At 36.3% G+C, this 26,550-nt stretch overlaps 1 protein-coding gene across 8 annotated transcripts in view; it reads right to left on the bottom strand.

Annotated features, from left to right (window-relative positions):
• MIPOL1 (mirror-image polydactyly 1) overlaps positions 1 to 26,550 on the bottom strand; it is a 318,590-nt gene that overhangs the window by 270,802 nt on the left and 21,238 nt on the right. Inside the window, exon 1 of one of the 8 annotated variants that reach the window (XM_054513680.2) lies at positions 6,516 to 6,631. The exons of the other annotated variants lie outside the window; for them this stretch is intronic. The gene's annotated coding sequence lies outside the window, so the exon portion shown is untranslated. Of the gene's footprint in view, positions 1 to 6,515; positions 6,632 to 26,550 lie in introns of those variants that run through there. 8 annotated transcript variants of the gene reach the window in all.

Here is a 26,550-nt window from a genome sequence, read left to right as displayed (position 1 = left end):
TTTCCCTTGCACTGCACTGAATGAAACTATATTAAAAATCAGTAGGAGGAATGACAGCAAAATGGCAGACTAGAAAGCTCCAAGCTCTCATTACCCAAAAGAAACATCAAAAAAACCCAGCAGGAATTGTCTGAACCAACTTTGTTGGAACTCTAGAAAACAGTCAAAAGTTACCAGCAACCAAGCAAACACCCAATCAAGAAAAAGCCATCTTCAAAATGGTAAGAGAGTTTTGTGCCATTTTCTCCTTACTCTTCCCCTGCCCATTCCCTAGTGCAATGGTGGTCTTGTTCTTAAACAGTGGCAGTGTGGTTCCCAGCTTCCTCCTTCGACTAGAGGACAGCAGAGAAGACCTGATATGCAAATTATTGTACATAATCTGTTCTAACCTGTCTGGGGGAATACCTGAAGGACTGATATAAGGCACCTGCCTCTATATCACCTAACTTGGAACTCAGGTGGGTAAAGGCGCAAACATTGCTTGTAAAAGCTGCAAGGCAACTACAGACCCACTGACACCCACGGTAAGAAGAATGGAGACATATAATAGACCACCTAAAGCCCAGAGGAGAAGCTGAGGGGAGACTCCGGGAAATTAAGAAATGCAAAGCAGCTAAGTATATGAGGGAATTTAGAAAGCCACCTGGCATGTTCAAGAAAGACCTAAGAAGACCTTAAGCTTTCATTTCAGGCTGATCACTAGGCTCAAAGCAAACCTAGCTGAGGGTTAAAGGAGTGCCTTGAGAACAGATGCAAACTACAAGGACTGGAAGTGCTCCTGACATTCAAGGAAACTCTGTAAAAATACTAGCTGAACATGAGCTAAACGGACAGAGATAACAGTGATCATACACAACAAAGAATGTGCAACAATAATCTGGAAAGTCTCAAAACAAATGGGCTACAACAGCCTTTCAATGATTTCGTATCTTTGCATTGCTGGGATAAAAAGCAACCATGCAAAAATCAATGTGAAGGAACAGAAGGGGGCAGCTTAGAAGCACCATGAAAATATTACTAAGATACTGAAGACGTTATGAAAAAAAGTTGAGGGAACTCCTGCTTTAAGAATTCAGCAAGTGGGGGTGCCTGGCTGGCTCAGTCAGTAGAGCATGCAACTCTTGACCACAGGGTCATGAGTTCAAGCCCCGAACTGGGTATAGAGCCTACTTTAAAAAAAAAAAAGCAGCAAGTGGACCATATTAGACCCAGGACCCTGGGATCATGACCTGAGCCGAAGGCAGTCGCTCAACCGACTGAGCCATCCAGGCGCCCTCACAAATGTTTCTTTCACCTTCCCAGACTAATATGTGCCAACAAAAGGATAACAGTGCCAACAGAGGGAGAGACAGCTGCACAAGACAAGTTATCCATAACACACAATTTGTACCTGTTCCTAAGGAAACTTTGGAGTGGCTCATTATTTCACCCCACAAAGCTAAATTAAGATTAATCATATGTACTACTTCATTACCAAACAAGAGACAATCCTATAATTCTTGATTCATCAAACTGTATAAAATTTTCCTGGGAACAAACAAAAGCAAAGGTCTCAGCAAGGCTGCTTTAAGGGTCTGCCATATGGACAGGCAGCATGGCCAAATCAGAGCATTCCATAGGGGAGGAAAAATACAGGTTAAAACAGTAATAATTTGAAACAGAAATAAAAGGTAGCCAATAGTAAGGGAGTGTAGAAATGAGCTATGACACAAGAAAGGATGCTATTATTCTTTTCCCAACAAGAACTTCTGAGAGCAAGAAAATCAGAATGATTAAGGCTGGGAGAAAGTGGTTGACCCATAAACTCTAGCATATGAGAACTGAACAAATGCTGACTTATGACAACAACCTGAAGTGATGTAGAGAGATGATATCAAGGACAATCCTCTCAATGACTCACCTAAATGGTAGTAAATTAGAATTGTCATTTGAGTCACATTTCTGTTATGTTTATCATGATGGCTCCTTCGTAGTTGATTCAGGTGGGATGACTGTAACAGGTAGCAACTGGTGTACTGTATTGCCACCAATCAAGAACACTCCCTCCTGAGAAAGTAATTGGGGTCTGAGGGCAAAAATATTGCTGCAGCTCACTTACTGTGTAAATAGTCTGCTGCTTTGTTCTTTTGATTATAAAAGGCATGAATGCAAATGGAACAGCATTCATAGGATAAAAATGGTCTCTAAAAGAGTGAATATGAAACAATATGGTGGCTACACATCATGCATAGATGCACGCCCAGAACTCAGAAAAGGGCTGCTGTAGTAAACCTGTGGCTTACACAGATCAAACTTAATCTGAAAGTGAAATACACCCAACTGACTATTTCTTGGGGCACAAAATACATTTGGGTGTGCACATTATATTTAAATTACACTCAGGCCACAGGCACTCGATGCCAACAGGATTTGTGATAGCTCTGTCAACACTGGCCCCAACAATCAAGAAGCAACTGAAGAGCCCTAGGGATGGATCCAGATTATTGAACCAAGCCCAAATGGTGTTCTGAGAAGCACTTCATCAGGATGAAATACTTGTTACACCACATAGGAACACTAGAGGGTGCTCTCTTCTAGAAGACTGGTCAAGACTGGCAGTCAGTTTAGAAAGATGAATCTACACCAAGAGTGGACTGCATGCCTAAGCTAGTAAAACAGCATATGCCTCCACTACACTGAAGAAAACTTATACCTTTACTCAGGAAGGAGTATTGAATATTTTAATCACCATGGAACTTGTAGTTTTAAACTGGCCACAAGATTTTAATCTTTCTGCCATTATGATATGATGTAACATTGGGATTATAGGTTCATTAAATGAATTAAATGAAAAGCAAACTTACTTGATCTCCAGGATTTTAAAAAAAAGGGGGGGGGCGCACCTGGGTGGCTCAGTCATTAAGCGTCTGCCTTCTGCTCAGGTCATGATCCCAGGGTTCTGGGATCGAGCCCCACATCCAGCTCCCTGCTCAGCAGGAAGCCTGCTTCTCCCTCTCCCACTCCCCCTGCTTGTGTTCCCTCTCTCGATGTGTCTCTCTCTGTCAAATAAATAAAATCTTTAAAAATAAATAAATAAATAAATAAATAAATAAATAAATAAAAATGGGGACAGCTAAAAGAAATACTCTAAAAAAATATATAAAAATTAGATTGGAATGTTGGAAACTATCTAAAGGTCACTCTATAAGTAAGTGGCTAAATGAAATTTGATACATCCAGACCGTATAGTATAATATTAACAGAGCAACCACAGCCAATATTTTCTGAGTGCCTATTATATACTAAGTAATGCGCTAAAATAAAAATATTTAAAAAGCCATTCACTAAATGAGGTAAATCAATATGGACTGACATAAAAAGATATTCTACAATATACTAAAAAATGAAAGAAATAGAAAAATATGTACAGAATAACTGCATTTATATTTAAAAAAACCTGGAGCGCCTGGGTGGCTCAGTCAGTTAAGCATCTGCCTTCGGCTCAGGTCAGGATCTCAGAGTCCTGGGATTGAGTCCCGCATCAGGCTCCCTGCTCAAGGGGGAGTCTGCTTCTCCCTCTCCCTCTGTGCTCTCGCTCTTTCTCTCTCTCAAGTAAATAAATAAAATATTTTTTAAAAAACCTAAAAACTGCATTTATTTTGACACCTGGATGTGTGTTTGCATAAATGAATACATAGAAATGAGTCTGGTAAAATTCAAAGCTACTTTTAACAGTGATTAACACAGAAAAGACAAATGAGATTGAGAGTGGGGTAAAACGGAAAACATTTATGCCAAATCTGGGTAGCTCAATAACATCTATTATTCTGTGTTTTTCTGGATACTTAATACATTTCATAACACAAACAAGATGCTATTAACAGGAGTACATAAATGTCAATGCATAATAAAAAATGGTAATTATTAATTGCAAAAGATGAAGTAAAGGCTTCTTAGGTGCTTGAGGTTCTGTGGAAAAGAGAAAGGTCTGCTGATACCTTCATCTCCATTTCCTACTCCACATGAAATATCAGAGGCCCAGGCTGGCGGAGACAGAATTAAGAGCAATATTGCTAAAGAAAATAAAAGTTTAAAAAGTTACACACTATAACTGGTATTGTAACTACTTGTTAGAGAGACAGGCTACTGGGTTCTTAGTTGCTTAACAATATTTAATGAAAATACTGGAGAATTAGTAAATGATAGTTGCTAGATCTGACAGGCTATCTGTTACCATGAACAAGAACTTACCTAGAATGTTCTGATAGTTGAGTTTTCATTATTTTAAATATGCTAAATTCCTCCTATTTCATTATGACAATGATCCAGCTTATACCATTTTCATATTAAGAGAAATAATCTAATGTAAAATATTGCTAATTCTCTGTGTAGTAAATGGACTTCATTGAGAATTTCTTAATAATCTGCCCTTTTGTTTGTTTCTTTTTTTTTTTTTTTTTAAGATTATTTATTTATTTGAGAGAGAGAGCAGACAGGAGAGAGCGAGAAGCAGATTCCCTGGTGGAGCAGGGAGCCCGACACAGAGCTCGATTCCAGGACCTCAGGACCATGACCTGAGCCAAAGGCAGATGCTTAACCGATTGAGCCACCCAGGTGCCCCAATAACTGCCCTTTTACAAAAAATGGATTACTGGGTTTCTTTCTAAATTACCATAATACTTTTCAGAATCATTTCATAAGAAACTTGACCATAAAGAGAAACAAAGAACAAAAAGTTTAGTCAAAGTATTAATGGTCAATGGTAAAGTGAAATCTATTAAGAGAGTTCTATCATATTTCACAATGTATGTGTATATAAAAACATCATGTTGTACACCTTAAAAAACATTCACATTGTACAACCTAAATACATAATTTATTAGTCAACCATACGTCAGTAAAGCTGGGAAAATATAAATGTAATTTACAACATAGTAAAGCAAAGCTGGAAAAGAGTTCTATCTTACATAAAAAGTTAATCTGAGTTGGTCCCCATAATGTAACAAACAAGGCCGTTTGAACTAACCTTGGAAACAAGAACAAAAATACCGGATAAAACATAAATAAAAAGAATCTATGATCTGAAAAGAAGTTATAAGGCTAACAAATAGCTAAAGTAAGAATTCAGAGGGGAAACTACAGTGGATGCTATAGTACATAACCCAAATCTCTTTCCGTATCAAGGCTATAATTCCCCCAGTTGGTTAAGAATGTGACTGCTGAAGGCTCTCAGCTACGTCCTTTACAAGGACCAGCCCTCAGACAAAAAGAACCACCTCATCCAGAATCATGCCTCCTCCCTCAGAATGGCCTGCATTCAATGTGAGGGTCTATTTGGGCGTATAAAAGCCAAACCCTTTGCTCAAGATGAGACATCTCTAAAGGACAAAAAGATTGACTGAAATCTTTCCTGCAACTGACTGCAGTTCAGCTTTTCCTTCTGCTCACTCCTGCTTCTCTCATTCCTCACAGACGTTGTCCCTGACAGAATTCCCCTAGCAAACCTCCTACACACAAATCTCAAAGTTTATTTCATAGGGAATCTAACCTATGAGAGAAGCAAAGCACAGGATCTGCTTTAGTCTATGGATATTAGCCAAACATAAGTAACTGATTTTCCTGTCCTTTTGAGGATCTATAAAAGATAAATCCCAGAATGTGACCCAAGGTAGAATATACTGAAACATTGCTTCCATACAAGGTATGACCCCAAAAGTTATAAAGCTACCAAAGAAGGAAAAAATGCAAAGACATCAAAGAAATAAACTTAACCCATTACTCATACTTAAAGGACTGCAGGGAAATCTTTCCTGGTATTGATCAGAGTAGGAAAAAGGGTCCTTAAGAAATTTTCACCACAAGCTAGACCTTTCAAAGGTCTGCAACTCAAATTCACATCAGCTGGGTGGTCCAAAAAATGTCAAACACTGAATCTAGTTTCAAATAGAGCCAAAATGGTAGGTTCTTTGGCACCTGGCAGAAGTAAAAGCAAGTCTTCTCTGGAGAAAGGTATCTTCATTCCAGGAATCCAAGTCCCACACAGAAAATAAATAAATAAATAAATAAATAAATAAATAAATAAATAAATAAATAAATAAAAATATTTTAAAATAAGTAGCATACAGTCAAAAATACCCAAGCACACAAAGAAGTAATGAGCTAAAATGAAGAATCACCATTAAAAAAAGGGATTGCACAAACAAACCACAAATACTTCAGCCTTTGGGGCTGTCAGTCACAAATAACAAAACCATTCATATTAAATTAAAAAAATAAGAACAGGTTTGAAATATATGCAGAGAACATGAAGCAATAAAAAGTGAACTGTGAATTAACATATATGAAATGGAAATAAATGAAGATTCTATAAATAAAACATAACAACTGAAATGTAAAATTTAATGTGTAGTAACTTCTGGTAATGTCAACACAGTGAAGTGGTTAAATGAGCCTTCCCAAAGATAGTAATTATGAAATATAGACAAAATTAAGTCAATGGGAAGCAGCCTGGCATAGAAAAAAGACAAGAGGAGCACCTGGGTGACTCAGTCAGTTGAGCATCCAGTTCTTGATTTCAGCTCAGGTCATGATCTCAGGGTCCTGGGATCGAGCCCTGCATCAGGCTCCATGCTCAGCTAGGAGTCTGCTTGTCCCTCTCCCTTTGCTCCTCACCCTGCTTGTGCTCCCTTGTGCGCACTCTCTCTCTCTAAAATAAATAAATAAAATCTTAAAAAAAAGAAAAAAGACAAGAATTTCTTCTTGAGAAATTGGAATTCCAAGAAAATTCCCCAATCCCCACAACTCCATCAACAGACCATTGATCACAGCTGGCTTGAGATGGCAGAGAACAGAGTTCAGAACTAGAAGACAAGCTGGAAATAGAAGGGTAAGACACTGAAGTAAGAGAATCAGAGCCAGTAAAACCCAAAATTTGAGTATAAATACTGCCCAAATCTCTGGTGGACCACAAAACTGGGCATGCTCGGGGGGAAAACCCAGCATGTTCACCAAACAAACAAAAACAACACACCAGAGGCAGTCTACCCTTGAAAGACAGAGCTGAAATAGGTGAGATTTATGACTCTGCTGCTTTATTGACTGAATGTGTTCCCCAAATAGGCAGTAAAGGCAGCAGAGAGCTGAGGCCTGAGATATGAGAGGACAGAGCTCAACACATGGCAGAGTAGTGGAAAATTAATGGAAAGATCCCAGAAACAAGGAAGATACAAAAACTGTAAGCCCCCAAATCTGATTACAAGTGCTACCCAAATCCTTGGCTGACCGTCAAACTATACAGGCATACCAGAGAATGTGGCTATCGAAAGGGCAGCAAGTGAAACATTAAAAACTAAGCAGATAGCAGCTAATGTGATGTTGGAAAACCAAGGTTTATAATGTTTGTTTATACAAGTTAACTGTCTCCGAAGAAAAAACAAGAATGATAACCTGTGAAAGAATAAAACAGGGATGCCTGGCTGGCTCAGTCAGTAGAGCATGTGACTCTTGATCTCGGGGTCATGAGTTCAAGCCCCATGTTAGGCATGGAGCCTACTTAAAATACGAATACTAAATAAATAAATAATAAAAGAATAAAACAGAATTTTTTTTAAAAGATTTTATTTATTTATTTGAGAGAGAGAATGAGAGAGAGAAAGCAGGAGAGGGGGTAGGGTCAGAGGGAGAAGCAGACTCCATGAAGAGCAGGGAGCCTGATGCGGGACTCGATCCTGGGACTCCAGGATCATGACCTGAGCCGAAGGCAGTCGCTTAACCAACTGAGCCACCCAGGCGCCCAATAAAACAGAATTTTTAGACATGTAAGGAAACAGTACCCAAAGCATATAAAAACCACAAACCCATAGATCCAGAAAGCTCAAAAAACTCCAAGCCTTTAGAAATGACACTAAAAGCATGATTCATAAAGGAAAAAAAATGATAAAGTGGATCTTACCAAAATTTATAACTTTTACTTTGTCAAAGAACTGCCAAGTTCATTAAAAGACAAGTTACAGACTAGGAAAAAATATGTGGAAATTACATATTTGACAAAGGACTTGTATCCAGAATATACCCAGAACCATCAAAACTCAACAATAAAAATGGACTTGAATAGGCACTTGTCTAAAGAGGGATATAGGGTATGCAAATAAGCATATGCAAGTAGTTCAACATAATGACTAATTAGTGAAATACTAATTAAAACCATGACAACTACTATATACATTTGAAAGACTGAATTAAAAAATACTGAAACTATCAAGTGCTGATGATGAGGAGGAACAACTAGAATTCTCACAAAATGCCAGTGGACATGCACAACAGTAGTCACTCTGGGAAATGGTTTGGCAATTTCTTACAAAGTTAAAAACTCAGCATCTGACCCAGCAATCTCATTGCTGCATATTTACCCTAAACATGAAAATTCATGTCCACATAAAAATCTGCAGCCCAAAACAAAACAACTGTATTAGCCTTCAACCCGTGAATGGTAAACAAACTGCTATACATACATACATACATACATACATACAGTGAATGGTACACTATTTACCAATAAAAAAGAACAAACTTAATCCAACAACTTGGATGAATCTTAAAGACATTAAGCTGAGTGAAAGCTGTCAGTTTCAAAAAACTGCACATATATGACTCCATTTATATAACCTTCTTAGAATGACATGACTATAGTGATGGACAAGAGATCAGAGCTTGCCAAGGAGAGTAAGGAGAGGTAACATGCAACTAAAAAAATAGTACCAGGGTGCTTTTTGAGATGACAGAAAATTGCTCTGTATTCTGATACAGGGGTAGTTACATGAATCTTCACTTGCATTAAAATTCATAGGACTGTACACCAAGTTCATAGCAGCATTATTCACAATAGTGAAAAGATGGGAACAATCCTACTGTCCATCAAGAGATGGATGGATAAACAAAATGTGGCAAGAAGATACAATGGAATATTATTCAGTCTTAAAAAGGAATGAAATTTTGATAGATGCTACAACATGGATAAACCTTAAAAACATTATGCTAAGTGAAATTAAGCCAGACACAAAAGGACAAATACTGTATGATTCCACTTAGGTGAAGCCAAATGCATAAAGAAAGTCAAATTCATAAAGAAAGTCAGAATAGTCAAATTCATAAAGAAAGAAAGTAGAACAGTTATTACCCAGGGCTGAGGGAAGGAAGAGTAAGGAGTTATTGTTTAATGGGTGCAAAGCTTCTGTTTGGGATAAAGAAAAAATTGTAGAGCTGGATAGTGGTCATGGTGTACAACAATGTGAATGCAGTTAATGCCAATAAATTGTACCCTTAAAAAATGGTGCACAATAAAATGTTACGTATACTTTACCACAACGTAAAATATTCATAGGGACATATACCAAATGAAAAAGAAGTCAATCTACATAATTCAGAATGTAAAAAGAAGTTGTCAGACTAGATTTTTAAAAATTCATCTACATGTTTACAACAGACTCTAAAGTGAAAAAAATCAAGGGTGCCTGGGTGGCTAGGTCAGTTAAGCCTCCAACTCTTGGTTTCAGCTCAGGTCTTGATCTCAAGGTCGTGGGATCAAGCCCAGCATCAGGGTCCACGTTCAACAAGGGAGTCGGCTTGAGATTCTCTCTCTCCTCTTCTCCCTCTGTCCCTCTCCCCACTCACGCATATGTGTGTGTGTGCGTGCGCGCTCTCTCTCTAAAATAAAATAAATAAAATCTTTTTAAAAAATAAAATAATCAGAAAAGTTGAACAAAAAGGATGTAAAAAGATATACCATGCAAATATTAAGCAAAAAAATTATGTGATATTAATATGAGGCAAAATAGATTTTAAGGCAGAGAAAGGTCACTGTATAAGGATAAAAGTTTCAATTCACAAGGAAGATACAAAAGTTTTAAATGTATACAAGCCTAATAACATAAGCTTTACATAGGTATAGTAGAAACCAACAAAACCATGAGGAGAAAATGGATAATCCACAATGATGGAACAAAAACAAAAAAAAACTCAGTAAGAATACAGATGATGTATAAAATGCCATTAACAAACTTGATCTAACAAATCTAAATATAAACTAATGTTCTACCTAACATCCAGAATACACACTCTTTTTAAGCACATGCAATATTACAATACTGACCATTGATTCTACAAAGCAAGTAGAATCAAATTTCAAAGAATTAAAACTTGATGGAGCATCTTCTCTAACCACAATGTAAAGGTAGAAATTGATAACAAAAAGAAAATCATCATTCAGAAATTAAAATTCCCATATATTCAGAAGTTAAGGCTCCCATATACTTAGATATTAATAAGTCAATGGAAAAAAATCTTTTTTTTTTTAATTTTTAGAGAGGGAGGGAGGGAGAGGGAAGTGGGAGAGGGACAGAAAATCTTAAGCAGGCTCCAGGCCAGCATGGAGCCTGACACAGGGCTTGATTTAAGGACCCTGAGCCGAAATCAAGAGTCGGATGCTTAACCGAACAAGCCACCCAGGTGCCCACAACTCAATGAAAAAATCTTGATGACAATTAGAAAATATTTTGAATTCTACAATAACAAATTCCACAAAGCAAAACCTGTGAGATGCAGCTAAAGTACTACTTGGAGGCAAATCTATGTCCTTCAACACATATATTAGAAAAGGAAACTGAAAATTAATGAGCTAAGCATCCATCATAAGAAATCAGATCTAAAGCAAAATAAGCCCAAAAAGATTAGAAGGGAAAAAAATTAAGAGAAATTAATTAAATAGAAAAGTAAACATATCACTGAGAGAATTAACAAAGCCAAAAGTTGGTTCTTTAAAAAGACTGAAAAACTGACAAACTGGGAAAACTGATCAAGAAGAAAAGAGAAAATATACAAACAATATGAAGAATAAGAGGATATTATTAACATCTTTACTGCAATGCATTTGAAAATGGAGCTGTAACAGAAACATTCCCAGAAAAAAATATAACTTACCAAAACTGATTTAGTACACATAAAAAACTTGAATAAGCCTATAATTTTCAAAGAAATTAATCAGGAGTAAAAAATATTCCTGGGAAGTAGCATATTCCAGAAATTATTATTACTCCAATCTAATTTGAAATTAGTCTAATATTACCTTAAATCTCCAGAGAGTTAAAGATAGCAAAATCTTTAGGAAGATAGCAAAAATCCTGATATCAAACCTATATGAGAACAGCATAAGAAGCAAATTTCATTAATGAACACACATGTAAAAATCACAAAATATTAGCAAGCAGGAACCAACATTATAAGAAAAGTAGTAATGTATTGTGACTAAATTGTGTTATCTCATAGATTTATTCAATATTTGAAAAGAAATAAATATATCCATTACACTAACATTAAAAGAAAATTTAAAAATCTATACAGATGAAGCAACTGATAAAATTCAACAAGCGTTTCTTTAAAATATATTTTTTAAAGATTTTATTTATTTATTTGACAGAGAGAGGCACAGCAAGAGAGGCAACACAAGCAGGGGGAGTGGGAGAGGGAGAAGCAGGCTTCCCGCTGAGCAGGGAGCTGGATGTGGGGCTCGATCCCAGGACCCTGGGATCATGACCTGAGCAGAAGGCAGACGCTTAACGACTAAGCCACCCAGGCACCCCTCAACATGCATTTCTTAAAAAAAAAATCTTTGCATTCTAAAAATATAATAATCTGATAACAGGTATCTTAAAACAAACAGCAAATAAGAAAAATCCTCTAAGAATGGTAAAACACTTAAATCCATTCCTTTGATAACTGGAACAAATCAAGAATCTTGGCTATTCACACTTCCTTCACCCTATATTTGAGGTCCTTGTATAAGAATTACAACAATACAAAACCCCTAGGGAAAAAATAATACAATTTTACTGAGAGATATAAAAGAAGACCTAAATAAAAGGAAATATATACTGTGGTCACAGACTGGAAAACTCAAAATTATAAAAGTGTCAGTTCTGTTCATGTTGAATGTAGTCAAGCCAGTTGGGATTCAGGGGCAGAGTTGGAGAGTACAGCAATCTATGAGGGTCATAAAACATCACTGGAATAAATGAGAAGTATGATGTCAGTTAACTAAGGTTTCTATACATCGCTCTTAACTGGAAATTTAAAAGCACTCCTCAACAATATCTACTACATATGTAGTTGCACTGAATTAAAATTCAGAAAATAATCCATGGCACTTCTCTGGCAACTTCTATTATTATCTAATTTTGAAACTTATAAATGTGTCTTCCATGAAACTGTTGAGAAGTGAAAACAGAAGCTCCAAAAAACTGAAAAATTTTTTGCAAAATTTTTTCAGAAGTGTTTTCCTCAACTAGTGAGAGAAAATTAATTTTTTAATCAGTTTCTGCATAATAATTTTAAAATAAAATCTGTTTCTTCCTATCCCCACTAAATAAAAATTTGACCAATATTTGCAGGTTTAAACGGGTTATTCACTTGTCTCTGTCCAGGCCTGCTTCCATCGGAGTATTTGTCACAGTGATTTTAATTATTTACTTATCTGTTCCTTCCAGTTAAGCAACCTGAATGAAAGGAGGCTTATAGTTCTCACTGTGGTGCCTGACTTATAACACTCAAGAAATGTGTGTTGAAAGAAAAAAAAAATGTGTGTTGAATTAATAAAATCCCATGTTATACATAAGGCTTTAAGAGAAGTTAATCAGCCAGGTTATATACTCAGAACTAATAAGCAGCAAACTACTCATTCATTTATTTATTTGGCAAGTATTTACTGTTCTAGGTCCTAGATCCCAGGATTAAAACCTAGATCTTCTGATTCCTTCCTGTTCTTTTTATGAAAGTAAAAAATTCTTTTACCTTTTTTTAGTAATAAAATTTCTCTCATAGGGGGCGCCTGGGTGGCTCAGTCGTTAAGCGTCTGCCTTCAGCTCAGGTCATGATCCCAGGGTCCTGGGATTGAGCCCCGCATCGGGCTCCTTGCTCGGCCAGGAGCCTGCTTCTCCCTCTCCCACTCCCCCTGCTTGTGTTCCCTCTCTAGCTGTCTCTCTCTCTCTCTGTGTCAAATAAATAAATAAATAAAATCTTTAAAAAAAAAAAAATTTCTCTCATAGGATTATAACAGAGGAGGAGAAACTCTTATTAGAGAGGAAATCACTACTGAACCAAAATCACCAGTTTTGTATATGTGGAGGAAGACAATCCCTTGCTAGTTCAACATGAAGAGACCAGACAAACTAAGGACCAAATTTCAAACTTTTGGCTAAAAAAACAATTCAAGGAATCATAAAATCTGGAATAACAGAAAGATTAAAATAATTACATTAACTCAAAAGTAAGACTGAAAAAGCTACATTATTTGCTAAAATTATATCTGGAGTCTTTGATAAAGTACTGGTTTTCTTTTCTTTTTTTTTTTATTAAAGATTTTATTTTATTTATTAGAGAGAGAGAGACAGCTAGAGAGGGAACAGAAGCAGGGGGAGTGGGAGAGGGAGAAGCAGGCTCCCGGCCGAGCAGAGAGCCCGATGCGGGGCTCGATCCCAGGACCCTGGGACCATGACCTGAGCCGAAGGCAGACGCTTAACGACTGAGCCACCCAGGTGCCCCGGTTTTATTTTCTTCTATCTAAATATATTGTCTTCTAATTAACACTTTTTATTTGGATGGCCTCTAAATAATAATCAGCTAAAACAATCATAGAAAGCTATAGCAAGATAACTAACATTAAGAGAGAAGCGAATTTTAAAGTCATTAAGCACTTAAGTAAAAATAACTTTCAGGACATTTGGCATTTTCAAGTAAAAATTGCTTGGAGAATTATTTCTCAATTGTAACTTTCAAAATGTGAAACTCGTACATTTGTAATCAACAGCATTAAATAACAGCACCTTTTGTACAGAACTTACAGAATCCCAAGCATTTTTGGCCCCACAAACATGTGTAAAAGCTAGGTTTTTTTTTTTTCACAACTTTCTCATTCAAATTCAAAAATTACTATCTCATTGATGGTAATTTTTTTTTTTTTTTTAGCAATTCACCTTTTACTGAGTGTTGCAAATCGTTCACCTTAAGTTTTCACAGGAGGAATGCTTTCTACAAATGATATTTTCATTAGCTTACATAGATTTCATTTAAATTATATAATTATGATCACAGATACAACTGGTATAAACAGGTTTGGGGACAAACAAGTGATTCTTGGTAAGTATATAAATCAACTGAACTAGTAGGAGTAGAATCATCTACAAGAGATCAATGTACTAACCTAACCATTAAGCATACCATAGGTATCAGGCAGTATGCTTACATCAAAAGAAATGCAGAAATTTAGTTATGCTAGCAAATCATTAAGCAGAAGCCATTTAAGGTAATTTTAACTATATTGAAAATTTTTAATATTTTTGGCCATTAGGGTACCAACAAAGTATAAGGATAGACAAAGAGAAACTTAATAACTCCATCAGAAAAATCAAACGTATACATTCCCCACAATGACTGGAAAATAACATTTTTATATGTAAGGGATAAAATTATATTTTACCTTTAGTTATGCAACAAACAGACCAATATTTAACTGTATTAATATATGCATTACTGAAGTTTAACCTTAGTATTACCAGATACATGCCCTTGTTTGCTATAGCACAATACCTAGTGTACAGCTCCATCTAGTGTGGAGAAATAGACAAACATGTCCAGAGCATTTTCAGTCCTAAGAAATTTCACAGTAAACCAAACAAAACTGACTTTTAAAAAGGCCAACTTTTCACTCATACTGTGTAATTATGACATTTTACCTAATCAATATTCTAACCAACATTTTCTATTTGAACAGTGATATTTTTTGAATATTTGGGATTTCTTCAACATCTTCTAACAAATTTTCCCACATAACCAAAAATAATAGCAGTTGGTTTTGCAAAAGAAAAACTTAGTATTCATACTGTTCATTTAAAGAGGCTAAACGACACAAAAGTCACTCCACAAATGTCAATGTAAAACTCTCTTCAAAGTTCCTATGGTCATGATAAACAGCTAAGGAGATACAAAACACAAGCATGGTTTGTAAACACTTCATTGACCTTTCCCCAGTGATAAATAACAATGAAAAATTTTTGTATTTTTTAAAAAATTTGATGAAATTCGTTAATGTTATAGCGGACTTTGAAATTGACAATTTTCCCTTTAATAACTATTTTTAAATACACATATTTTTAAAACAGTATAAAAACATTCTAATCATTGATATAACTAAATTTCAAATCAAACTTATTTTTGAATCATGATACAAAACATATAAATTTAACTTAATAAAAGCTCACTAAAATTAGGCACCAACATGAAGAGGAATATAATCAGTAGTAATATTAAAAGATTTTTTCTTATTATTACTATTTCCATAACTCTGCATAAACTCAATACAGAATTTAAGTGTATTTCTCTATGTTGCTGATTTAATCAAAATTAGTGTTACTCTACAACTCTGATATTAATTCATATGAATAGAGTTATCATACATTAATCTTTTAACAATGTCTAAGGATTTAATACTGCAGCAATTCATATCTCTAATGCTTATTGCACACAGTACTGAGCAGAGGAATATATACGTTTTAAATGAATAATCCAATATAAATAGTTTTAATGAGATTGTCAGCTTATTTTGAAAACTTTAACAAAATTTTCAACTTTATATCTCTTCTTTATTGGTCAAGGTGCTCATTTTATCAAATCGAATTCTTTTAAATTTTTCATCCTTTTGTATGCTATGAGAGGCTAAAATTTGATGCAAGGTACTTACTTTGATAAAATGTTTTTTAAATTATTATTTGAAACCTTCAACCTGACCTGAGGGGAGTGGCTAAGGATACCATCAACAGTTGGGAGGGAATCCACTTGCTAAACAAGAATCATAACCCCCAGGTATCCAACACAAACTTTTCTGCTATCTTTGGTCACTATCAAATACTCGAAGTTAGCGGTTTATCAAAATTATCACCAGGTCCCTGGGTGGCTCAGTCGGTTAAGCGTCTGCCTTTGGCTCAGGTCATGATCCCAGTCCTGGCTCCCTGCTCAGTGGGGAGTCTGCTTCTCCCTCTGCCCTTCCCCCTGCTTGTGCTCTCATGTTCTCTCTCTCTCTCTCTCAAAAAAGAAAAAATAATTATCTTACCCTGGCCCTATGTACTGTTTATTCTCTCTATTTACTGGGACAAAAAGTGAAACTGCTTCCTTCTCAGTTAAAAACTAGAAAAGTGGGGCACAGTCGTTAAGCATCTGCCTTCGGCTCAGGTCATGGTCCCAGGGTCCTGGGATCAAGTCCCACATCAGGCTCCCTACTCTGCGGGGAGGCTGCTTCTCCCTCTCCCACTCCCCCTGCTTGTGTTCCCTCTCTCACTGTTTCTCTGTCAAGTAAATAAATAAAATCTTAAAAAAAAAAAAAAAAAACAACTAGAAAAGTGAGAGAGAATATGGACCCAGGGAACCCATGAAAAACTTCATGTCATCGTGGTTCAGAAAAATTTGCATGGCTCTTACTTCCCCCATGTTGCGTTAGGGTAAGTCTTGTCTCTCCCACCAATAAAGAAATCAGTAGCAATAACCCAAGTTGCAAGTGCCATGAGGTAATGTCAAGGCAGGGCAAAAGTCCTACTAGGAAATGAAAAGAAGTAAGATCTTAGTCCATTTGGGCTGCTTTAACAAAAATACCATAGACTGGATGGCTCACAAACAATAGAAATTTATTTCTCACAGTTTTGGAGGCTGGAAGTCTGAGATGGTGCTTGAATCAGCCAAGTCGAGTTCTGGTGAGAGTCCTCTCCTAGGCTGCAGACTACCAACTTCTTATTGTATTCTTACATGGCAGAGAGCAGAGAGGGGAAGCAAACTCCCTCATGGCTCTTATAAAGGCACTAACCCCATTCAATGAGGGCAGAGCTCTCATGACATTTATTGCATTCTAATTACCTCCTAAAGTCCCCACCTCCCATACCATCATACTGGGGGGTAGGGTTTCAACATATGAATTGGGCGGGGTGGGAGGGGAGACACAAACATTCAGTTCATAAAAGATGTAACCATCATCTACTCTTCTACCTCTTCTCCAAAACCTAGACTTGTTGGATTATAATCATAGCAGCTCCTATTCCCAAATGGGGTTGAAGCCAGAGCCATGCAAGCAGAAGTGATATAAGCCAATTTCTGGACTCACCCTTAGAGGCATTCTATGAGATCCTCTAGCCCTCTCTTCCCCTCCTGTAACAACCTTGAAAACCCCAATATAAGATGGTGGCATCACAAGATAAAAGGGATGCTGACCTCTAAGCCAAACTCTGTATGAGTGAGAAATAAACTTGTGTTGTATTAAGTCATGATATGGGGGTTATTAGTGCAACATAGCCTCTCTTAACCTAATATACAACTTAGAGAGTTCCAGCTTCCCACCTCTAGTCCTGACCAGAGGAGCTCCCTGGTGCAGTAACAACAAATGTCAACAGTGATTTTGTGGTTCCTAAAATTCTAACCCCAAGCTCACCCATCCCCTCTTCTGAAAATACACACACACACACACACACACTCTCTTTCACACATACACACTCACACACATTTCATTTTTTTTTTAGACCATGTGTATGTCTCAGTTCAGTTCATCACCAATGCCAAAACCCAGATATGGCAAGAGATGGTAGACACTGTGTCCTGGTTGGATAAAATAACTACAGCTGACCCTTGAACAATACAAGTTTAAACATAAGCAGATTTTTTTATAAATACAGTACAGGACTATAAATGTATTTTCTCTCCCTTATGATTTTTTTCTTTTTTAAAAGATTTTATTTTTAAGTAATGTCTACACCCAACATGGGTCTCAAACTTACAACCCCGAGATCAAGAGTCACATGCTCTATCGACTAGGCCAGCCAGATGCACCCCCTCACTGATTTTCTTAACAATATTTTCTTTTCTCTACCTTACTTTATTGTAAGAATACAGTATATAATACATAACACACAAAATATGTGTTAATCAACTGTTTATGTTGTTAGGAGGACTTCTAGTCAACAGCAGGCTATTAGTAGTTAAGTTTTTGGAGAGTCAAAAGTTATACATGAATTTTCAACTGGGGGTGGACCCCTCAACCCCTGTGCTGCTCAAGGGTCAACTATATACTGAATAAATTCAAAGAACTGAATACATGAATAGACTATAAAATGTTAATCGATCACCTCCTTATAGAAATGCACCATTTCAAGTAAACAGTAGGCTGCCTCTCTAGAAGCTAAAAAAGGTAAGAAAAAGTCTCCTTTAGAGACTATCTACAAAGGAACACAGTCCTAGTGACATCATTTTAGCCTTGTGGGAACAATTGCAGATTTCTGACCTCCTAAACAGTAACATAATAAATTTATGTTGTTTTAAGCCGTTAAATTTGTGGTGATTTGTTATACCTGTTACAGCAATGACAGGAAACTAATCCATATACCTTGTGAGTTTCTAGCTCTCACACCACCTAGCATGTTCAGAGACATTTTCAGCTTCTCTCATAGAACACATTTAAAATAAGAGGGGTCACAGTCATGAATCAACTGGAAAATGAATTCTTGATGATCAGGAACCTACCCTAAAGTTTATCTTCACTCTCCCTAGAGGAATTATTTCTCATACCACCCAGGAGAGAGTCCTAACCCAGAAGAGCCATGTATTAGATGAAGGATTTAAACATTTTTAAAACAGAGCTCCCTTTCACTCAGTCACTTCCTATAACTAGTTCAGGGCTGATTACTGTGGAATCATAAAATGAATATTTGGATACAGGTGCTGGCATTTATCAACTCTGTAGCCTTTGGCAAATCACTTCAATTTCCTGTTCTAGGAAATTGAGAAAATCAGTAGTCACTAAAATTTTAGATTTCCCAAGCCAGTAAAATTTCCAAAACAAAAACTGTTGATAGGCTTTTATTTTATAATTGACTTAAAAAAACAGAAGCAACTACCTGCAATAATCATAAAATAAAGAACATTTTAGCAGAACATACTTTCAAAAAAGACAACTCTTTAAACTGAGTAAATTTAACTTTGTAAAAAAGCCAGGAAGATTCTGGGAAGACTGTGGTAGAATCAGCAGTTTTTGAATCTTCCCAACTATCTTCATAAAAACAAGAGCAACCAGGATAGCAAAATGAAACCATAAACAAAATATCCACCACAAACTAGGTAAATACCAACATACAACACCAACAACTATGAGACCTGCATGATATCCAGCATCTGTGCAGGAAGGAGGAGAGGGAAACAATAGGGAGCAACGTGATATCTAAAAGTCATGAGAATTCCTATGAGCAGCAGGGATGCACTCAGCAAGCAAATAAGGGTGCAAAGGTCTGAATGAAGGAGCCGGAACAGTTAGAGCCTTATGAACTGTCAAAACATTTGGACAAAGTTTCTTACACACTGAAGAGAAACTGGAAATTGAGTCTAAATTTATAGGGAAGACACAATATGGACAAAGTAAAAATAAAGTCCAGGTAAAAGCTGGGGAAGGGAAGGCGGTACAGCCATAAGATCTTAAAGTTACTGGTCAATCCATAAAACTTCTCAAAAACAACAGGAAACATTTTTCTAATTAATTACTTATATTTAAGTAAGTACATTACTTAAGTACGTAAGTTATCAGTATGTTACGTTATCTTTTGACAACTCACTTGGAAGATTTCAAAGGGCATAAAAATCATTATATTCTGGTGTAAACGGATTACAATTAATCCATAATCATTAGGAGAAGTCGGAGCTGATCCAATGTTAATGTCAAATGATGCTGAGTTCTTGATTTGGTAAAAAAATTCACTGACAATAGAAAAAAAAACCCACTTAGACACAAATTGTAGGTACTGCCCAAATGACCTCATCTCTTGGAAAACAGTCCAAAATACACTAAAACAAAAGTAGAAAGAAGGAAAAAAAGATCACCCATTACATTCACCACCAAAATATAAAATACTCTTAAAATCTTAGTGTGTTCCCTTTGTCATTTTTTACATATTTATATGTGTAATCAATGTCTACATGTATTTAATTTTTTCATAATAATATATATCATAGGCATTTTTCTTCAAAACACTTCAATAACCACTGACTTTAATATTCCACTGGATGGCAACATGATTATTTTCTGTTACAAAAAGCACTAGAAGGAACATCTTTGTGGCAACTTTTTGGAAATCTCATTATTAAATGTGGCAATGTTAAATACTAGACTCAATTTTTATCCACTAATAGGCAAATAATACAATCTTTTGCTTTTCATAAAGTAATTCCTAAAAGAACACATTTTAGAAGAAAAAATACTCCAAAAAATTTTAGTGAAGAAAATATTTAATTTCTCTAATTCTTTTTTTTTTTTTTTTAAAGATTTTATTTATTTATTCATGAGAGACAGAGAGAGAGGCAGAGGGAGAAGCAGGCTCCCAAGGAGCAGGGAGCCCGATGTGGGACTCGATCCCAGGACCCTGAGATCATGACCTGAGCCGAAGGCAGACGCTTAACCATCTGAGCCACCCAGGCGCCCTAATTTCTCTAATTCTTAAGGTATATTTGCAGGCAGAGCAAACATGAGCTTTCAGAATCAACTGGTTAGTAGTAATCATGTGACCAAATATTTTGAGATTTTAATTCTAAAATGGCTAACAAAAATATAAGCATTTTAAAGATGAGTATGTAGATTTTACTTTAAACTGAAGATGGGACTTAGTCACCTGCATGAAATAAAGACAGTAGAAATGGGCCAATGAAATCCTAAACTGAGTTTCTTACCAGTAAAGAATCACAAAGAAACTCACAGTGAGTTTTTGTATGTAAACTTCCTAAATTACTGTTCACCTCCCCAAATGAATTACAATAATCTTGCTCACTGTGCCCGCTCATGCCACTGAATAAAATGTTCTACTTTGGGATAGCATATGCTGTATCACACAGTATCTGTAGCTCCCATGCTGGTAATAAGCTGTTTGACATAAATTAAGGACATGGCTTTGATTTACATTAAATTTAAAAGATAATAAAAGTATTACAGTACTAATTAGTATCAAGACATGCTGCTTAAAGAAAAGATATGTCATAATTCAGAAAATACTTCATTAAAATGAACAAATTTAAATGTTTAAATTTTTTTAGGTTATATGTATATGGTTGAGACTCAGTGAAAAACAGCGTTTTAACACCTGAATGCAAATAGCATGTGTAAAAAATTACCCTTCAAATTCCATCCAAGTAGAGTAAGAATGCAAAAATTTTTCTAATTATGTGATGACCACTTATATCCTTGCATCTTAACACAAAATTACATGATATTACATCATACTTGCTAAGAAATTACTTCCTAAAATCAAAACAAAAATAAAAATACACAAATAATGAAATAGACACTGTAGGAGAGGAAAATCTTTTCCTCCACCCTCTTAGGGTTCCTGGCTGGGCCTGAATAGTAAACTGACAAAGCCTGATTAATAGGAGAAAAGCAGACAAATTTGTATAACATAAGTTTTATGTGATACGGGAACCTTCACAAGGAAATAAAGACCTGAAGAAAGAGTTAAGCGTGAGCATTTTTATACTAGATATGATGAAGAGTAGAAAGTCATGGAAAAATAGGATAGGACAAAAAGGTATATGCCAAGGATAATAAAATGAGGAAAACTCAGCAAGGCCTATTCATTTGGATTCCTCTTGGTAGGCCCCATGTTTGGAGATAAGGATGTTCTTTTCCTCCAGGTATAGGGAAGGCACCTCTCACATGAGGGTCTTATGACCTGCTTCAGGGGAGAAAGGGAATGCACCTGCTGTTTCTCAAAATCCATCAGCTTAAAATATATAATTTATATATATTTATAGTATTAAGTGCATATATGAAAAAGGGAGGAAGAAAAAGATTTTTAAAGGGGATGAAGACCTCTTATTAATACTTAAGCTTCCACCTTTAAAAAAATACAAAATTAAGAAAAATTAAATCTGAAGTAAGCAGAATGAAGGAAACTGTAAAGAGCAAAAATCAATGAAATTGAAAATGTAAAGTCAACATAGAAAATCAATGAAACTGGGGCGCCTGGGTGGCACAGTCACTTAAACATCCAACTCTTGGCTTCAGTTCAGGTCATGATCTCAGCGTCCTGAGATCAAGCCCTGTATCGGGCTTCACGCTGAGGGTAGAGTCTGTGAGATTCTTCCTCTCCCTCTGCTCCCTCCTCATACTCACTCTCTCTCTCTCAAAAAAATCAATCTTAGGAAAAAAAAAAAAAATCAATGAAACCCAAAGCTGGTTCCGTGGGAAAAAAAAAAAAAAATCAAAGAAATTGGTAAGCCTCTTGCCAGACTGGTCAAAATAAAAATAAAGAAGATGGGCACCTGGGTGGCTCAGTCAGTTAAGTGTCTGCCTTTGGCTCAGGTCATGATCCCAGGGTCCTGGGATCGAGCCCCACGTCGAGATCCCTGCTAAGCAGAGAGTCTGCTTCTCCCTCTCCCTCTGCTCCTCCCCATGCTCCTGCTCTCTCAAATGAATAAAATAAAATCTTTAAAATAAAAAAATAAAGACATAAATTGTCAGTATCAGGAAGAAGAGAAGGACATTAAAGTAATCCCAAAGGCATGAAAAAGATAAAAAGGGAATAAATACGACAAACAACTTCATACCTATAAATCTGACAAACTCCTTGAAAGACACAATCTACCAAAGCTAGTGCAATAAGAATAGATATTCAGAAAAGTCCTGTTTCTATTAAAGAAACTGAATTAATAGTTTTAAAAAACCTCCCAACAGAGAAAACTACAGGTTCTAAAGTTATGTATCTCTGAAATCCTCTTTCTCTCCTGAAGACCTCCCTCCTGAGGGGGCTTCTCCTTAAATCTGCACCATATGTTCTTGAGGCCAGCTATATAGCTGTTCCTCCTAGAACATCAATTCACTGTGCTCCCAGGTTAGATTTACTGTTTCCTACATTCCAGGCCTTTCTTTCACTTATTTTGCTTGAGCATATCTTCTAAGGCTTTCCAGGTTTGAAAATATCTTTTTAGAAAGATTTATTTATTTGAGAGAGAGAGAGAGAGAGAGAGCATGCACAAGCAGGAGGGGCAGAGGGAGAGAGAATCCCAAGCAGACTGCACTCTGAGTGCCAAGCCCCATGCGGGGCTCCATCTCATGACCCTGAGATCAGGACCTGAGCCAAAACCAAGAGTAGGATGCTCAACTGACTGCGCTACCCAGGCACCCCTGAAAATACCTTTGTTCTTTTCCCTTACTTCATTGTTAAATAGTCACAATTCTGGTCAAGACTGATGTTGATACACGTTCAATTCTTTTATCTATTTTTGTTTTCTCTGGAAACCTTCAAGATTTCTGTTTTTTTGGGGTTTTTTTTCATTCTTGGTGGGTGAAATTTCACAAACATGTGCCAATGGGTATGCTTTTTTGTTTATTTTTAAATATTGAGCACTCTTAGGAAAAGAAACAGAATGCTATACACCTGATTTTTAATGAAGGTTGTTTTGGTTGGGTGACAGAATTTGGGGTAATGTTTCACAGTCACCTTTTTGTTTATTTATGTTGCTTGAAAGAGTTTATAATAAGCATATATTGTTTTTATAAAAGCTATGACATTAAAAAATAACAAGAATGTCCCACAATGTCAATTAAAGCTTTAAATGTGTAAACTCTGATTCCGTAATTCTACTTCTAGAAATCCATGTTCTAGCAAAGGGTGCAAAATTACACATACAAGAATATATATGACAGTGCTGTTTATACCATTAAAAAATTAGAAACAGCATAAATGTCCTCCAGTTAGGGTCCGGTTAAACACTCTATGGTATATATACTATAAACACTATGTATGTGTATAATATACACTGACACAGAAAATATAAAATATTACTAAATGAAAGAAGTACTGTAAAATAATAAAGCATTACCATTGTTATATTAAAATAAAAAAGCAAACAAGCCAAACCATGTGTTTGGATATATATACACATGTAAGGAAATACATAAAGGTCTGAAAAGATACATTCCAAGATGCAATAGCTTCTACAAAAGAATGGTAAACCATATATAATTTCCATAACTGAAAATAGAAAATGGAATAATACAAAATACGAATGGATTTAATGATCCAGTTACCAAATGCTCCAACTGTAAGACAAAGATGTCCCACTGAATTTTTTTTTTTAATGATTTTATTTATTTATTTGACAGAGAGAGACACAGTGAGAGAGGGAACACAAGCAGGGGCAGTGGGAGAGGAAGAAGCAGGCTCCCCATTGAGCAGGGAGCCTGAAGCAGGGCTCGATCCCAGGACCCTGAGATCATGACCTGAGCCGAAGGCAGACACTTAACGACTGAGCCACCCAGGCGCCCCTGTCCCACTGAATTTTTAAAAATCCAATTCTATGCACACATTAACCAAAAGAAGGCTAACATAGCTATATCAAAATTCAAAAGAGGTCACGGATGGGAGAAGACTCAGGAAACACAACTAAATGCAACATTGGATATGGACTGGGTCCTAGAACAACAAGAAAAAATTAATGGAAAAAAACAGTGATATTTGGATAAAGTGTATAATTTAGTGAATAACATTGTAACAATATTAATTTCTTGGTTTTGGTCATTGTACTATGATAATGCATTGTGTTAACAGTAGTAGGGTGAAGAGTTTACAGGAACTCCCTACTATTTCTCCAACTTTTAAGTAAGTCTAAAACTATTTCAAAATAAAGTTTTTAAAAAATCAGACTAGACTTTAAAACAAAAGGCGTTACTAGAGATAAAAAGGAAAAGTTCTTAGTGGGGTAAAAAAAAGATTCAATTCATAAAAAGACAGACCAGTTACAAGTTTTATGTTTCTAATAACATGACTTTAAAATAAATAAATCAAAAATGATAGAACTACTAGAGAGAAATAAATCTATGATTATAGAGATTTAACACACTGCAAATTCTTAGTATTCATCAATTCATCAATCACATGCACGTGCACACACACACACACACACAATCAGTAGGGAAAGAGATTTTAACAACGGCATTAACAAACTTCACCTAATAGACACATAAAGCATTGCACCATACCACAGAATTCACATCTCTCTCTCTCTCTCTCTCTCTCACACACATGCACACTCATATTCACACAGCATTAAGAAAAAAACAAAACCATATACAAAGCAAGGACTTAAACATTTCAATGATTACTCAAGATATTTTGATGGTCGTTACATGGGTGTTAATTTTTTTTTTTGATGTAGTGTTCCATGATTCATTGTTTGTGTATAACACCCAGTGCTCCATTCAATATGCGCCCTTTTTAATACCCATCACCAGGCTAACCCATCCCCCCATCCCCCCACCCCCTTCCACTCCAGAACCCTCAGTTTGTTTCTCAGAGTCCATAGTCTCTCATGGTTTGTCTCCTCCTCCGATTTTCCCCCCCTTCATTTTTGCACAGCAAAAGAAACAGTCAACAAAACCAAAAGACAACCGACAGAATGGGAGAAGATATTTACAAATGACGTATCAGATAAAGGGCTAGTATCCAAAATCTATAAAGAACTTATCAAACTCAACACCCAAAGAACAAATAATCCGGGCGCCTGGGTGGCTCAGATGGTTAAGCGTCTGCCTTCGGCTCAGGTCATGATCTCAGGGTCCTGGGATTGAGTCCCGCATTGGGCTCCCTGCTCCTTGGGAGCCTGCTTCTCCCTCTGCCTCTCTCTCTCTCTCTCTCTCTGTCTCTCATGAATAAATAAATAAAATTTAAAAAATAATAATAAAAAAAAAAACAACAAAGAACAAATAATCCAATCAAGAAATGGGCAGAAGACAGGAACAGACATTTTTCCAAAGACATCCAGATGGCCAACAGACACATGAAAAAGTGCTCAACATCGCTCGACATCACGGAAATCCAAATCAAAACCTCAATGAGATACCACTTCACACCAGCAGAATGGCTAAAATTAACAAGTCAGGAAACGACAGATGTTGACGGGGATGTGGAGAAAGGGGAACCCTCCTACACTGTTGGTGGGAATGCAAGCCGGTGCAGCCACTCTGGAAAACAGTATAGAGGTTCCTCAAAAAGTTGAAAATAGGGGCGCCTGGGTGGCTCAGTCATTAAGCGTCTGCCTTCGGCTCAGGTCATGATCCCAGGGTCCTGGGATCGAGCCTTGCATCAGGCTCCCTGCTCTGAGGGAAGCCTGCTTCTTCCTCTTCTACTCCCCTGCTTGTGTTCCCTCTCGTTGTGTCTCTGTCAAATAAATCAATAAAAATCTTAAAAAAAAAAAAAAAAAAGTTGAAAATAGAGCTACCCTATGACCCAGTAATTGTCTACTGGGTATTTACCCCAAAGATACAAATGTAGTGATCTGAAGGGGTACGTGCACCCCAGTGTTTATAGCAGCAATGTCCACAATAGCCAAACTATGGGTGTTAACTTTTTAATTATTCATTCAACTGTCCACATATATTTTATATCCTTTTCTTCACATTTATTACATTTTACAATAAAGTTTTTTATTTTTATTTATTTATTTTTTTAAAAAGAT

Source organism: Mirounga angustirostris, unplaced genomic scaffold, assembly GCF_029215605.1.
Source record: "Mirounga angustirostris isolate CCGP_5_RB_7025 unplaced genomic scaffold, mMirAng1.0.hap1 SCAF_9, whole genome shotgun sequence".
NCBI lineage: Eukaryota > Metazoa > Chordata > Mammalia > Carnivora > Phocidae > Mirounga > Mirounga angustirostris.
The sequence above is the reverse complement of the archived record's forward strand: the minus strand, read 5'-3'. Positions and strand labels throughout refer to the sequence as shown.